We start from the raw sequence: 10,566 nt of genomic DNA, 5'->3' as shown, positions 1-10,566 counted from the left end.
TATATGCTTTCAAGACATTTATTGAGACAAAATGCATAAAATAAAAGATACTTGTATAATTTAATCATGGACTTGCTGTTACTGGATTTCTTTCTTCATGGTTTCAGGAAATTCTAGAATGATGCTACCCATTTATATCTAAACAGAAATATGTTGCATTTCTAACTCATGTTTGTTTTCCTGTTGAAAGGGAAAATGTCTGGCTCAGGATACTCAGTAAATGTAATGTTATTAATAAATCTCACTTCTATACCAATCCTCGTTTTAAGCAATGCTTTTACTTACTAGGGCTTTGGGTTGGCTTTTTGGTTTTGCTTTATTTTGGACAGTTGATTGAGGAGCATTCAGATATCAAGGTCAGCACAGTGGAAATGTTGAAAATGTTAGTCCAATAGATGAATATCACAACAGGATGAAAATGAAATATTGAACTGTGTATATAGAGAGAATTTCAGCATCTAGAATACAATATGAAATAAGAGTAAAATTTCACTTGTGAGAGTTCTCAATTTGAAGTAAGAACAATCCAGGGAGTAAGACAGGAAGGTATCACAGGGATCAAAATGGATCTATCTTGTTTCTTCCTACATTCTTAACCTTGTAAGAGAGCCTCTGCATTCTTTCAGCCCTTAAGTACTTTACTTGATGTGTCTCTATGACATTATTTTACAGAATAGTTCTAACAGATTTGTTAGGTTGTCAAGCCCACAGATAATTAAAGGAAAGGAATTACTAAGGTGGAAGTGACACTATTCTAGGGGGAAAAACTACCAAAAAAATAAAACACCCAGAAGTAAAAAATTCTAAAAGTATAGCAATATAGTTGCTTTACTCGAGACGTATTCGATACATAGCCCACAGCCACCTGAGGGAACTTCTGAAGTCATGTATAGTCCATTGATCAGTGAAGAAGATTAAATTATATTTAAAATAATGTCAAAGTTATAAAATTTGATGTTTAAGTGGCATCTATTCTCTTATAAAATGCTCAGGTTGCTGATATGAAATATATGAAATGAACTCTTATATTTTGAACAATTTTAGTCCATATTTATTTGGACTTTTGAAATCTACAATGCTTCTATAGTGATCACCTCTTACCATAGCATTCTTTGAGCACTCTCTGGGTACAGAGTGTAGTAGAAAAAGAAGGCATGTGATCCCTGGCCTCGAGGAGCTTGCCTTCTAGAGAAGACTGAGCCAGAAGTGACAATTCATCATCAGTTTGTGTCTCAAACTGTGGAAGAGTAATCTGGCCAGAGTGCTATATAGTATAGAAGTTTTCTTCGGGGAGAGGTAAGTGTGAAAGGAATTGAGAAAAAAATGGGGAAGGATGCATGCTTTAAATAAATTTTAAAACCAAAAACATTGCTGCTATCTCTTTATTTTACTGGAGTGAGAATTCACCTCATTCCCCAACAAACCAGTATGTTATTTAAAGCAAGCACAGAACATCCTCCACTATTACCACCACTTGTATAAAAGCAGGAAACAGTCATTTAAAATCTTGCCAACAACCTTTCCATTTATTCTGTACTTCCCACCTGATACCAGGCCGTAGTCCCTAGCTGATGAAGAAGATCAAATAATTTTATTTTCACATTCTCATTCTGTTATGCACAGATGCCTGTGATGACCCACCGAGATTCAAATCTATGATGCTCAAGGGTCTTCCTAAAACTCTTTATCATACGGGGGACAAAATAAGATATGAGTGTCGCCTTGGGTACAAGCGCATAATGCCTCTTCTTGCCACTTTTGCTATTTGTCAGCGTGATAACACATGGACACCTCTCCAGGAGGCTTGTACAAGTAAGTAAACAAAACTTTTGTTTTTATTGCTCTGGAGATCTTCACAAATTTTAAACTGTATATTTTACTGTTGCAATGATGAATTTCTCATGAGAATGTAGATTTTAAATATCAATGTCTTTGAAAATCAGCCCAGGGTCTTTTTTTGGCAATTGGTCTTCAGAGTAATTGTGAATCTTAAGTTTGGGCTTTTAATAGTTAAAAAAAAGACAATATTTCTATGAATTCGGAAGAGTAATATAAAATTTTGATTTTGATCTAAATCTGTTTTGAAATTGTTATGACACAAGAAACTTGAAATTTTTCTTTTAGGAAAATCATGTCCACAGCTAGAAGAACCCCTAAATGGCCAAATAATCTATGTAAACAGAACTTTTCAGTTTGGTTCACAGGCTCACTATGTTTGCAATGAGGGGTAAGTAAGTTGCTGCTTAGGAAGAAGGTAAATATTACTAATTTAATATTTGTTTTGCTTCTCTTCTTATGCATTCCTATAATTTTGGTTCATTTTGCTTTCTCTGTGACAGCTTTACTTGTAGCTAATCAACTCTTTGACTTTCTATGGAGACTGAAAAGATGTATAATGAAATAGAAGAAATTTAAATTGCAGGAAAGCAAAATTGTATAATACTTGCTATATGTACTAAAAAGCCTTCGTTATATTAAAAATGTAGTAGTCATGACTACTTTATCCTTGACAACAGAGTGCACCCTGTTTAAAATGGCCGACTCTCAGAGTTGATAAAGGGCTTATAGAAATGCAAGGTGGAATTGCCAGTCAAAGATATTCTTACATCGAGGTAACTTTGTCAGGTGTTACCAGACGAAAATAGACCTGGTTAGCCTGGGCCTTAATATTGATCAAGTCTCACAGTTGGAAAACCTTATTTTTGAGAGTGCTACAAAGGAGTGAAGCATCTCAAAAAGAGGTACTGAGCACTTAATACTAGCCTTTGTCTTATAAAACTCTTTTCATACTATATATTCAGGATATTGGGAATTTATGACAAATGTGCATTTATAAGGTAAATGTAAAACATGCTCTGAATGAATAACGACAGCAGCTTGCAAGTGGGCAAGACTTGGCTGAGAGGCCCCTTCTCAAATCCTCAGTGGCGCCAACGTGCTCTGCTCTCCATCAGGCTCTGCTCTCTGCTCTTCCCTAAGTGCCTGTGAAATCTACTTTCAGTTGCTAATTTCACACTCCAGGGGCCTCTCAGCCAAGTCCTGCCCACTTGTGAGCTGCTGTCCTTATTCATGCAGAGCACATTTTACATTTACCTTATAAAAAAGCAACTGATTTTTATATTAACTTTGTATCCTTCTACTTTACTGAATTCATTTATTCTATCAGGTATGTGTGTGTGTGTGTGTGTGTGTGATCCTTAATTTTTTACATATTTAATTCTTCCTAACAAATTTGGATGCCCTTATTTCTATTTCTTATCTAATTGCTCTAGCTAGAACCAGTACTTTGTTGCATACAAGTGGTAAAAGCGGGCATCTTTCATTGCACCTGATCTTAGAGGAAAAGCTTTTAGTTTTGACCATTGAGTATGCTGTTTGCTGTGGGTTTTTCATGTATGGTATTTACTATCTTAAGGTAGTTTCCTTCTGTTTTAGTTTATTGAGTATTTTCATTATTAAAGAGTGTTGGATTTTGTCAAATTCTTTTTCTTCATCAATTGAGATAATCGTGTGGGGTTTCTTTTTGTCCTCATTCTGTTCTCGTTGCATATTACATTGATTGATTTTTATATGTTGATTTACCCTTGCACTCCAGGAATAAATCTATCTTACCATGGTGTATAATCCTGCTGACTTCTGTTTGCAATGTTTGCAAGTATTTTTGTGGATTTTTACATCAAGGTTCACAAGGGATATTAGTCTGTAGCTTTTGTTTCTTATAGTATCTTTGTCTGACTTTGGTGTCATGGTCTCAAAAAATAATTGCAATTATTTGAAAGAGACTGAGAAGGATTGGTTTTAGTTTCTGTTTAAATGTTTGGTAGTTTTTACCAGTAAAACCATCAGATCCAGGACTTCCCTTTATTAGGAGATGTTTGATTACTGATTCAATCTTCTTATTAGTTATCAGTCTACTCAGATTTCCTTTTTTTTTTTTCATTTAGTCTTGGTCAGTTCTGTGTTTCTAGAAAATTTCCCATTTTAAATAAGTTATCCAATTGTTGGCATAATATTGTTCATAGTAATCATATAAATTTTTATATTTCTGTAGAATTATTTTTTACTTTACTTTTTACTATTATTTTTTACTTTAGTAATTTGAATCTTCTCTTTTTCTTACTCCTTGCTAAAATTTTGTCAATTTAGTTGATCTTTTCAAAAAACCTACTTTTAGTTTTATTGATTTTCTCTATTATTTTTCTCTTCTCAATTTTTTATATCTGCTCTCATCTTTACTATCTACTTTCTTCTGTTATTTTGGGATTATTTCTTCTTTTTCTAATCCCTTAAGTTGTAAAGTTAGGTTCTTGACTTCAGATCTTTCATTTTTTATTTCAAGTGTTTATAGCCATGAATTCTCTTCTTGGCACTGCTTTCACTGTATCTCATGAGTTTGGGGATATTATGTTTTCATTTTTATTCATTTAAAGTATTTTCTATTTCCCCTGTGATTTCTTCTTTGACTCATTGGTTGTTGAAAAGTGTGTGTTTAATTTTCACAGTTTGGGGATTTTCCAGTTTTCCTTTTTATATCGATTTCTAACTTTGGCAGGAGAAATTTCTGAGATGTACTAATTAAATTATATCAGGCCAGAGGGTAGGAAGAAGAAACAGGGAACACAGTGAAGGACTGAAAACAATGGAAGTCTTCTCACTTTCCTGAATGTATGTTGAAACTTCGAATCAATGTCCACACCTATTTAGCATCGTATTTAGATATGGGCTCTTATTGATATTATAGCTCTTATCTAAAATGGATAGCTATCCACTAGACTCCACCTCATCCTGCTTACACATGAACTTTTCAAACTGTTGCCAACGAACAATCTGAAAGCAGCAAACACTTCTTCCTTACAGACTATGGACCAATCCAAAAACTAGCCCCACTTATCCTTCTTCTGCAACCCCTTATCAGTAGCCAATGTGAATTCTTTCAAAACTTACATCTTTCTTCTCAAAACTGTAAAAAAGCTCTGTCAGAAACAGAACGATTGACATATTTGCCTTCTCCATCTATACCTGCTGATTGTGGTTTAGACTGCATGCCCCTGGACCTGATTCTTTTTTTTCTGGCTATTAAATGACTTAATGAAATCTTTCTTTCAGAAAGATTCTGGTTATTAATATTTTTAACAACTTTATCCTATTGTAGTCAGAGAAGATACCTTTTATGATACTTATCTTTTAAAACCTATAAATTAATTACTATTGTTTTGTGGTTTAACATGGTCTATCCTGGAACATGTCCCATGTGCACTTGAGGAGAATATGTATTCTCTTGTTGGGTATGGTCCTCTGTCTATGTCTGTGAGATCAAGTTGGTTACTTGTGTTGTTGAAATCCTCTATTTCCCCATTTGTTTGCTGTCTGGTTGTGCCATCCATTATTATGAGTGGGGTCTTGAAATCTCTAGCTATTATTGGAGAAATGACTATTATGGAGAAATAAGCATTTCCCTTTCAATTCTTCAATATATGAAGTTTTTGCTTCATATATTTTGAAGGTCTGTCATTAACTACATAACTGTTTATACTTATATCTTCTTACAGTATTAAAAATTTATTAAAATATATTGTACTTCTTGTCTCTTGTAAATTTTTTTGATTTAAACTCTATTTTGTCTTAGTTTAGCCAGCCCTGCTCTCTTTTGGTTACAATTTGCTCAGAATACCCTTTTCCATCCTTTTACTTTCAACTTGTTGATGTCTTCTGAATCCTTTGAGGATAGCAGATAGTTGGAACATTTGTTTTTATCCATTATACCAATATCTGACATTGAATGTAGCATTTAATCCTTTTAAGTTTAAAGTGATTATTGACAAGGAGGGACTTACTTCTGTCATTGAGCTATTTGTTTCTTACTTGCCTTAATGCTTTTTTGCCCCATTTCCTGAATTACTGTATAATTTTGTGTTGACTGTTTAGTTAAATGTTCGAGTTCCCTTCTTATTTCTTTTTGTGTATATTCTATAGTAATTCAATCGGTGGTTCCCGTGGGGATTAGTTTTAACTTCCTATAGTTATATCAATCCAATTTGAATTTGTACCAATTTAACTTCAATAAATTATAAAAACCAATCCTTCCAACCTCTTGGGTTGTAAATGTCATTCTAGCCTCTACAATAATAATTATAATACTGATGTCTATACTACTTATTTTCTTTATAATATTAGTCTCTTAAATCACATAGAAAATAAAAATGCACTTACAAATCCTTGGTATGATAATATTAGCTTTCATAATGTCCCATGTGTGTACCTTCGGTGAGATGTTTATTCATCTATACGGCTTCAGGTTACTCTCTAGTATCCTTTAATTTCACCTTTCAGGACTCCCTTGAGCACATTCTGCAATCGAGGTCTAGTTGTAACAAATATCCTTGGCTTTTATTTCTGGAAAAGTTCTTAATATCATCCTCATTTTTGAAGCACAGTTTTGCTGTATAGAGGATTTTTGGTCAACAGTTTTTTCTCTTATCACTTAGAGTCTATCAGTTCACTGTCTTCTGGCCTCTGAGTTTCAGATGACAAATCTGCTGATAATGTTATTTAGGATTTCTTGTACATGATGATTCACTTCTCTCTTGCAACTTTCAAGATTCTCTGTCACTGGCTTTTGAAAGTTTGATTACTTTGTGTCTTAGTATGGGTCTCTTTGAGTGAGCTATTGGGGTACTTAGATTCATTTCTTTCATCACATTTGGGAAGTCTTCAGCCATTATTTCTAAAAAGATTTTCTCTGCCCCTTTCTCTTTATCTTATCCTTCTGAGAGTCCCACAGTATATATACTATATTGGTCTGCTTATTGGTGTCCCACAAGTCACTTAGGCTCTATTCACTTCAATCTTTTTCTCTCTGTTCTTCAGACTCAATGATTTCCATTTTCCTAGCTTTAAGTTTGCCGATTCTTCTTTCTGCCTGCTCAGAACTGCCTTTAATTCCCTTAGTAAATATTTCATTTCAGTTATTGTACCTTTGAACTCCAGAATTCTTTTGTTTTTATTTATTTTAGAGTTTATATCTCCTAACTTATATTTCCATTTTGTTTACACATTGATTTCTTAACTTTTTACATTTCTTTTAGTGTTTTGAGCATCCTTAAGACAGTTTTGTATTTTTTTTCTAATTTTATTGAAACCCCAGGACTATTGGGCTTCCACAGTTGCCATTCCTACAGACAATGGAGTAGCCGGTGGAAAGGCCTCTTTTTACCTTCCTCTGAGTCACAGGTTGTTGGTGCGCTTGCATGTCTTCCTATAGCTATTGACAGCATGGGGGTGCAGCAAGCACAATACCTGTGGCACATCATTTTGTGGCTGTTGTATTCTTGGGGATCTGGTGGAGGAAAGGCTCATTGATGTCACCCCACAGGTGAGGCACCAAGTGCAAGGTGGACTATACCTAGAAGTTGTAGTCTGACAGAGTGTGGTCCTTCTCCAGATGTTTGAACAGAAACATCAGATGCTGTTGGTCAGGAGGGATACCCTCCTTGTCTTGGATTTAGGCATTGAAGTTCTCAGTTTTGTCACTGGGTTCAACCTCGAGAGTGATGGTCTTGCTCATCAGGGTAATCACAAAGATTAGCAGCTCTGCATCTGCTGCTGAACAGACTCATGAAGAAAACAAAGACTATGGAACCAGAAACTGCAGATGTGCCACCAAGAGTGCTTGCAAACTATGTACCCACAGTTTCAATGACTATTTTAAAGTTTTTGTCTAGTATATATTCCCTCAGTTCTTTTTCAGGGGTGATTTTTTTTTTCATTAATTGGCCACACTTTCTTGTGGCTTTGTATGCTTCATGATTTTTCGTTGATCTGGACATTTGAATCTAATAATGAGGTAATTCTAGGAATCAGGTTTTCACCTTTACTAGTGTTTATTGTTTTATGGTTTGTATTTTTTTTTTTTGATTGTTCAAGCGTGTCTCTGTGCTGAGAATCAGCCTGACATGTAACTGAAGGTCTTCTCAGATCTTTTCTGAGCTGAATGTCCCAGTTCTTAATGTATGGCTCTCAAAAGGGAATACAGTGAAAAATCAATGAGAGAACAATAGTTGCTGGTTCTTTAGTTCCCCTGGAAGTCACCTCAGTCAGCAAGGATTAGACTTACAGGAGTGTGGAGACATGTAACAACAATGGCTGCCCAACTCTTTGTCTGCTTCTCTGTGATCAGAGCAGCGATCAATGATAAGAGCAGGGATCTCTGATATTTGGAGGATAAAGTCCTTTTTGCCCACCTTACTCCCTAGGGCTGATTATAAGCTGCTACAGGAAGACACACACAGCTGCTTGCTCTGGGAGTGAACTTGGTGGCTGCCACTGTGCTAAGAGCTGAAACTGGCCAAAATTAGTGCATTTTACCCATCCAAGTCTGTTCCTGGAAGTTGCAAGTCTTTATCAGGCTCCAGAGTTCCAAAACAGTTACATAGAGAGATTCTAGCACTGCACTTGTTGTCTAGGTGGGGAGACACATTCTTGGTGTTTCCTATCCTGCCATCTATCATCCCAGAATCCTCTCCTAATACATTATGGTATAGAATCAATGAGTGAGCCTTGGAGAGAAGTCAGCTGGAAGCAATCATAGGCAGTTTCACTGATTATTTTATAGTTTAATAAGTGAAAATATCCAGTCAATAATTATAGAGAGAGAGTTTGTTACACACGTTGAGTACCAAAAAGTCTTTTAAGACATAGACTCTCCTCAAAAAGTCATAGTCTTATTGAGAAGCACAATATATACTGAGAGCTGTTAAAGGAAAGTAGTGAATGAGAAGTACCAAAGAAATAGATTTATTCATGATCATTGCAATGAGAGTCCAGAGGAGAAGAGAGTACTATGAATGTAAATCATCAGAGATTTCCTCGAGTAGGAGTTTTCCTGAGCTACTCTTAGGAGGATATTCTGAAATATATTAATAAGACCTAAAACTTGTCTAGCATTCACCATGTTCCACATGCTGACTCATCTAATACTCAGAATAATCCCACAAGGTTGTTACTATTATCCCCTTTTCATAAATGTGAAAACTGAGAAACAAAATACTAAAGAACTTGCTCAAGTTGAAAAAGCAATTCAATCCAGCGGGAGCTGGAACTGGAAACCAGTCAGGTGAACTCTAAGGCCTCATCTTTCTACTCAGCTGTTGTCCATACTGCATAGAATGGCACCAGCAAAGGCAAAGAAGTGAATGTGTGATGTGATTGCCAGAGACAGCAAATACCTGAGTCACAAGGGTGAACAGATTTATTTTTATATTTTCTTCTAGGCCAATGTGTGTGCAAAATCTCTTTATTTCATTAAATTGCAGATTTTGTTAGAACATTCAGTATATGGTGTGTAAGAAATTTATCCCTGAAACTACTGTAATGCAGAAAAACATCCATATAGATGCTTTCTTCATTGTATGCTTTTTGTAACAGATAAGAACACAGTAATCCTTTATTTTTTCCATTAGTTTTCACTTACTCGGAACAAAGCTTCTATATTGTGAACTTTCTGGAAGTAATGTAGATTGGAGTGATAATCCCCCAGCATGTGAAAGTAAGTATTCTCTCTTTAAAATTTAGAGCAGCAGTTCTCAAACGTTTTGGTTTGGGGACCCCTTTACACGTTTAAATTGTAAAGAGCCCACAGAACTTTCCTGCAATTGGATTAGGTCTAATAATATTCCTTATATGGGAATTAAAACAGAGATGTTTTAAAATAATTATTTGTCAATTCATTTGTAAGAACCGTAAGCTCAATACATGCCAACAAATGCAAGTGGTTTTATTTTTCATAAAAATAAAGTATTTTCTAAACAAACAGTGAGAACTATGGCTTGTTTTATATTTTTTTAAGTCTATTTAATATCTTGCTTTAAGGAAGACTTCTGGGTTCATTGTGTTACATTATCAAACAATTTGAAGCCATTGGAGAATTTCACTGTAAACTCTTAAGAATGAAAGTAAACAAGACAATAATATCTTGGTATTACTGTGACCATTAATTTAGGAATGATATATTTATAAATTATAAAATATTTCTCAATCAACTCTGAGTTGTGTTTTTAAACATAAGCATATTGTTTTTTAAATTGTCAGCATCTCTTATGATGAGAAGTCTTAACAGGGCCTTGCAGATAAATACAAGTATTTTATATAGGTATCTTATATAGGTATTTAAGAAAATGAGATTTCTTCTAAAAGTTCATTTCTCCATTAATGGTGAATTGGGATAATACATTTTCTTATAGAAATTTTCTTCTAAATGTATACTGAATTCACAACTACTTTGTAGAAATATGTCAGTGAACGTATTAAAGGCAGTTCACAAGACATTACTAATGCTGTGTTAATACTCACTGTTTCATTGGCCTTTCCTCTTTTTTTTTTCTTTTGAAGAAATTATATGTCGAGCACCTCCAAATATAGCAAATGGAAAATACACCAATAGCCACAAGCCTATCTTTGACTATAATGAAGTAGTAACTTATAGCTGTAATCCTTCAATGGGACCAGATAAATATTCACTTGTTGGAGAAAGCAAACTTACTTGTCGCGGACTATGGAGTAGTGACCCTC

At 34.7% G+C, this 10,566-nt stretch overlaps 1 long non-coding RNA gene across 1 annotated transcript; it reads left to right on the top strand.

Moving 5' to 3' along the window:
• Positions 1-1,753: 1,753 nt before the first annotated feature.
• On the top strand, positions 1,754-9,503 carry LOC112477848. Its single transcript, XR_003045609.1, has 3 exons — positions 1,754-1,812; positions 2,125-2,227; positions 9,459-9,503. It is a non-coding gene; the product is annotated as an uncharacterized LOC112477848 (long non-coding RNA).
• The last annotated feature ends 1,063 nt before the right edge of the window (positions 9,504-10,566 follow it).

The sequence above is a fragment of the Pteropus alecto genome, unplaced genomic scaffold (genome assembly GCF_000325575.1).
Source record: "Pteropus alecto unplaced genomic scaffold, ASM32557v1 scaffold350, whole genome shotgun sequence".
In the NCBI taxonomy this organism is placed as follows: domain Eukaryota; kingdom Metazoa; phylum Chordata; class Mammalia; order Chiroptera; family Pteropodidae; genus Pteropus; species Pteropus alecto.
The sequence above is the reverse complement of the archived record's forward strand: the minus strand, read 5'-3'. Positions and strand labels throughout refer to the sequence as shown.